This window comes from Lontra canadensis, unplaced genomic scaffold, assembly GCF_010015895.1.
Source record: "Lontra canadensis isolate GAN:19392208 unplaced genomic scaffold, GSC_riverotter_1.0 scaffold23, whole genome shotgun sequence".
Taxonomy (NCBI): Eukaryota; Metazoa; Chordata; class Mammalia; order Carnivora; family Mustelidae; genus Lontra; species Lontra canadensis.
Genome location: NW_022631017.1, coordinates 12,310,799 through 12,316,662, shown reverse-complemented (window position 1 = coordinate 12,316,662; position 5,864 = coordinate 12,310,799).

Here is a 5,864-nt window from a genome sequence, read left to right as displayed (position 1 = left end):
TGAGCACTGAGTCAAAGAAGTCTTAAACCTTCTGGTAGTGTTGACTTGTCATGGCAGGAATGTGACAGGTCTCTGTGGATCAGATTTCTATGGCTCTTCTCCCATTTTCTTTTCCTTCCCAATGTATGTAGAAAGCTCAAAAAGAGTTCTAGCTATAGAGATCTGGAATTTCCATTAAATAACTGGTTCAGAAGTGGATTATAGACAAACATGAAGAGGAGCCACAGACTCAAGACCTCTGGAATTTCCACGGATGAAACTTGTCTAAGAAATACAACACCTGGAATTACATTTGCATATTTTCAACTTTGTGTCATGAACACACCTTTAGAAAAATGTTCAATGTGTCCTATTTTAATAGTTAAAATCTCTCAAAAGTTTTCATGAAACTTAATAAAAATTAAGATAATTACATATCTTTGTATGTAATTAAGATATGTTTAATAAAAATTAAGATAATTACATATCTATTTAAAACATCTAAAGTCACCTCTTTTAACTTTCAGGTTGTATATAGATTTAGAAACTCTAAAAGTGTGGTGACATCTTTTTATCATTTTTCAAAAGTTGATGTTTGAGTGCCAGGGTAGCTCAGTTGGTTAAGCCTCTGACCCTTGGCTTTGGCTCAGTCATGATCTCATGGGCAGTGAGACACAGCCCTGATTTGGACTCCATTCTCAGTGGAGAGTCTGCTTGAAGATTCTCTCCCTTGGTCTCTCCCCCCCATTCACTGTGTCTCACTCTCTCCCTGTCTTTCTAAAATAAATAAATAAATCTTTTTTTTTTTTTCAGCATAACAGTATTCATTGTTTTTGTACCATACCCAGTGCTCCATGCAATCCGTGCCCTCTCTAATACCCACCACCTTGTTCCCCCAACCTCCCACCCCCCCACCTCTTCAAACCCTTCAGATTGTTTTTCAGAGTCCATAGTCTCTCATTGTTCACCTCCCCTTCCAATTTCCCCCAAGTCCCTTCTCCTAACTCCCCATGTCCTCCATGCTATTTGTTATGCTCCACAAATAAGTGAAACCATTTGATAATTGACTCTCTCTGCTTGACTTATTTCACTCAGCATAATCTCTTCCAGTCCCATCCATGTTGCTACAAAAGTTGGGTATTCATCCTTTCTGATGGAGGCATAATACTCCATAGTGTATATGGACCACATCTTCCTTATCCATTCGTCCGTTGAAGGGCATCTTGTTCTTTCCATAGTTTGGCAACCGTGGCCATTGCTGTTATAAACATTGGGGTACAGATGGCCCTTCTTTTCACTACATCTGTATCTTTGGGGTAAATACCCAGTAGTGCAATGGCAGGGTCATAGGGAAGCTCTATTTTTAATTTCTTGAGGAATCTCCACACTGTTCTCCAAAGAGGCTGCACCAACTTGCATTCCCACCAACAGTGTAAGAGGGTTCCCCTTTCTCCACATCCCCTGAAATAAATCTTTTAAGAAAAGTTAATGTTAAAACTTATGACATCAGCCATAAAAGAATTCTTGGAAAGATTTTTTTACCAGTAAGGTAAATTTACTTTATGAGATAAAAGACAGTAACCATTCTGCTTTGTGGCTTTGATGTTGTAAGCAATATGTTTTTTAGGAGGAAAGATCCATGTCCAGAGTAGAAAACACAAAATATGACATATGTTTCAATATTTGGGACTCCATACAATAAAGGGGACCCTTAAAGGAGTTGGTAAACAGGATGAAGTGTTACAAAATGGAAATAAAAAACAATTTAGAAAGAATTTAGTGATTTCACAGAAGCCTCACTAATTTTCTTTTTAAAGATTTTATTTATTTATTTGACAGACAGAGATCACAAGTAGGCAGAGAGGCAGGCAGAGAGAGAGGAGGAAGTAGGCTTCCCACTGAGCAGGGAGCCCAATGCGGGGCTCGATCCCAGGACCCTGGGATCATGACCTGAGCCGAAGGCAGAGGCTTTAACCCACTGAGCCACCCAGGTGCCCCAGAAGTCTCACTAATTTTAGGAATAAATGAGGTAGTGTGATAAGATATTTCTAATTATTTCAAGAAGCAGCTCAGGAAGTTAATATAAATTGAATTCTGTCTTGGTGTGACCTGTGCAAGGTATTTTCATATTTGTGATCTTTTTATCCCCAATGTGCACTAGGACGTAGATATTCTTACTACCACTTTATGTAAGAGGAGACGAGGCTCACCACAGATGAGTGCTGTGACTGAGGTTACCAGGACTACATTGTTACTGTGGTAGGCCTATGTGACACTTGGCTCAGTACCCCTCCTTTGTATTTCTGACAGCAGAGATTTGTTTGTATTTGATTTTATCAACCAGATAGAAAAAATATATATATTGCTTGATGTAAACATAGTCCAGAAAGATAAAAGAACCTGGATATTGCACATGGAATTTTATTGTCCTTTAGGTCTTATTAGATTTGGAATTTCTGATTGATTTATTTTATGTTTGTTTTCACCAGTATTTGGCAGTTCCTGGTTTGACCATTTAAGACTGGGTACATTCTTTTTAAAGTATATTTGCCTAAGGCCTTTTTAAATAAACATTTTTTCAGGTTATTGATGAGTAAAACTTGACTGGAAATTTCAAAAATTCATGGGCTTAATTTATTCTTAAGCCTTCATATGTCCTTCTATTTAAGATAGGCAATACTAATTTCTTCATTTATTCTTTCATCCCACAAACTTATTCAGTGCTTACTACATTCTGGTTGTCATTCTAAGAATTGAAGAAAACAGACAAAGTCCCTATTTTCCTACCACTAACATGTTAGGGGGGAAAGACAGACACTAAACAATAAATACAATAAATAAGAAAATTGTTTAGTATATTGGAAGGAGAGAAATGAAAAAGTAATGTAGGAAAGTGGTGATCAGAAGTGAAGGGAAGGGTATTAGCAGGTTGCATTATTATTTTTTTTTTTGGCAGGTTGCATTATTAAATAGGATAGTCAGGGTAGTCCTCATGAGCACCTAGGTGCGCATACATGAATGGGATTTATTGTAGAGTTTTTTCTCATAGTTCAACTTGATTCCCTAACAGTTTCCTCAACTTTTTTAAACTACAAAGATAAACACTTTGAGATATAGCTGCCCTGCAGGCTCTTATTCGCACATCTAGTTACACTGATAATCCCTTGTCCAACATCTAGTTTACTCATAGGTACATTGTTGCTTCATCATGGGAGTCATGTGTGATCAACCGAACTCTTTGTAGGACCGCAGAAGCACTGTGTTAAAAATCAGCAAATTTCTTCAACAGCAACTGACTAATGAGGATGTGGAATCCATAGTGAAACAGGCTACTTTTAAAAACATGGAAGAAAAACCCAGAGCAAATTATGACATTGAGATCCACTCTCTGGAAAGGGCGGAGAACAAGACTTCCTCTGAAAAATTAATGATAAAGTGATAGGCTTTGTTTCAAAATTAGTGACAGTGTCCTACTCTAAGCGTCGTGTTCTTTGAAATAGTTTTCTGTGTGTAGATGGGTGATGCTGCGGTCTCCTCTCTGCCAGCATCTCTTGTGCCCAGTGACCTGGCCTGCCCAGACAGTCAGCCATGATGACCAGCTGTCAGTCACTGCTTGAAACCCAATCTTGTCAAAAAGATGTTATTATAAGAAATTGGCCTAAACTTTGAATTAATAGAAGAGCCAAATATATATAATTTATAATTCAGCGAGAGTTGTCAGATATGTGACCTGGTGAACTATAATTTTAAAGTTACTGCACATACTATACATGCCATATCTGAAATTCAAACAGTGCTCCAGTTTCTAATACTACCTTCTATAATACGACCATGTTCTGATACTCCTTTTGTCTTTATTTGCCTAAATGTTCTCTTTGTGATAAGGTCATCTCTGCACTGAAGTTTGCACTATTGACCATATTTGGATCTTTGATACCTACATTGATATTCCTTCACTGCCATTTTGTAGGTTAACCTTCTCTCTATTAAAAAAGTACTTCCTTTCCATGTGTCCTCCTTTTTTTTTAATTAATCATTTTTTTTAAATTTATTTTCAGCATAATAGTATTCATTGTTTTTGTACCACACCCAGTGCTCCATGCAGTCCGTGCCCTCTCTAATACCCACCACCTGGTTCCCCCAACCTCCCACCCTCCACCTCTTCAAACCCTTCAGATTGTTTCTCAGAGTCCATAGTCTCTCATTATTCACCTCCCCTTCCAATTTCCCCCAACTGCCTTCTCCTAACTGTCCTCCTTTTAATATTAATTATACACAGTGAAGTTGGGCTGGACTTTTTACCAGTTACATTTGAATGGACTATTTTGTATAGTTTGTGTTTTCTAATAAGAGGGAGGATTGTGAAGGTGTATCAAAGCCCAAACAAATTACAGCTCATGTTTTCCATGTTCATTTTGCACAATCTCAAGCTAGTATTTAGAAATATACCATTTTATTCCATTTGTTATGTGTCTGGTCTGGGTACATAATATGGTACCAGCGGAAGACCACCAAACTCTTAACTTGGGTATGTTTTGTGCATCTTAAGGATTAACACCCTTGAGAGTATCTTTCTTCTCCTTTATGAGTTGCCAATATTCTTTGTCCAGAGAATGCACTCTTTTATCTTTCATAAATCTAAGTCTATTCAGGCATTCACTCATTTTCTTATGCTTCACTTTATTGCACTTTGCTGATAATTGCATTTTTTACACATTGAAAGTTTGCAGCCACTCTGCATCCAGCATGTCTGTTAGCGCCACTTCATGTCAAAAGTTGCTCGCTTCATGTCTCTGCGTCACATTTTGATAGTTTTCACAATATTTCAAATGTTTTCATTGTTATTATATCAATGAGCTGAAAGCTCAAATGATGATTAGCATTTTTTAGCAAGACAATATTTTTAAATTTTCCTTTTAGAACAGGAGAGAGGTGGGGGTGGAAGAGAGACAGAGGGAGAGAGAGAATCTTAAGCAGGCTCCAGGCCCAGTGCAGAGCCCAACATGGGGTTCGATCTCATGACCTTGAGGTCATGACCTGGGCTGCAATCGAGAGTTGGATTTTAAACCAACTTAGCCACTCAGGTGTCCCAATTTTTAAATTTAGGTACTTACATTTTTTTTTGGACATAGTGCTATTGCATACCTAGTAGACTACAATATAGTTTACATGACTTTTATATGCACTGGGAAATCAAAAAATTCACTTGACTCACTTTATTGCAATACTTGTTTCATTGAGGTAGTGTGGGATGGAACGAATCCACAGTATCTCCAAAGTATGCCTATATTCTTTATCTACAACACTTCAGAAAGTATTTCTTTTCGTAGGATGATATCTTTTATTCTTAAAAAATATGCTGCTTCATCAGTTATCTTTAATCTGGAACTACAGGCTTAACTGCAGATATGTCCCCACATTCAGTCCTTTTCTCCAGATCCTTTACTTTCTCTAGAAAGCCAGATGTACCACAGAGCTAATGATACTTAATATAGGCCCTTTGCTATGCATGACACTTAATTTTGTATTTTCTTAAGAGACCCCTCCAAATTATATAAGCCTTAGGTGCCACAAATCCTGTATCTGCCCTATTCTTATATAGGACTCAAGAGGAAAAGATACTCACATGAATAAAGAACAATCCAGTGACCTGATTTAAACTAAGAGATGACTTTATAGATGAGCAGCCTCATTCTCTTGGGTTGCCACCTTTCCTAGGTTAACTCGAATGGAAGCACTTCCCTTGTGGCTTTAGTCAATTTTATGTGCAACCTTCTATAAAATCCTATCTTACAGTGAGGAATTAACACTTTGGCAAACACCTCTGTGCAATGTTGTTAATATAAATACTCTATTTGACCTCTACAGAAACCTCAAACAGTAAG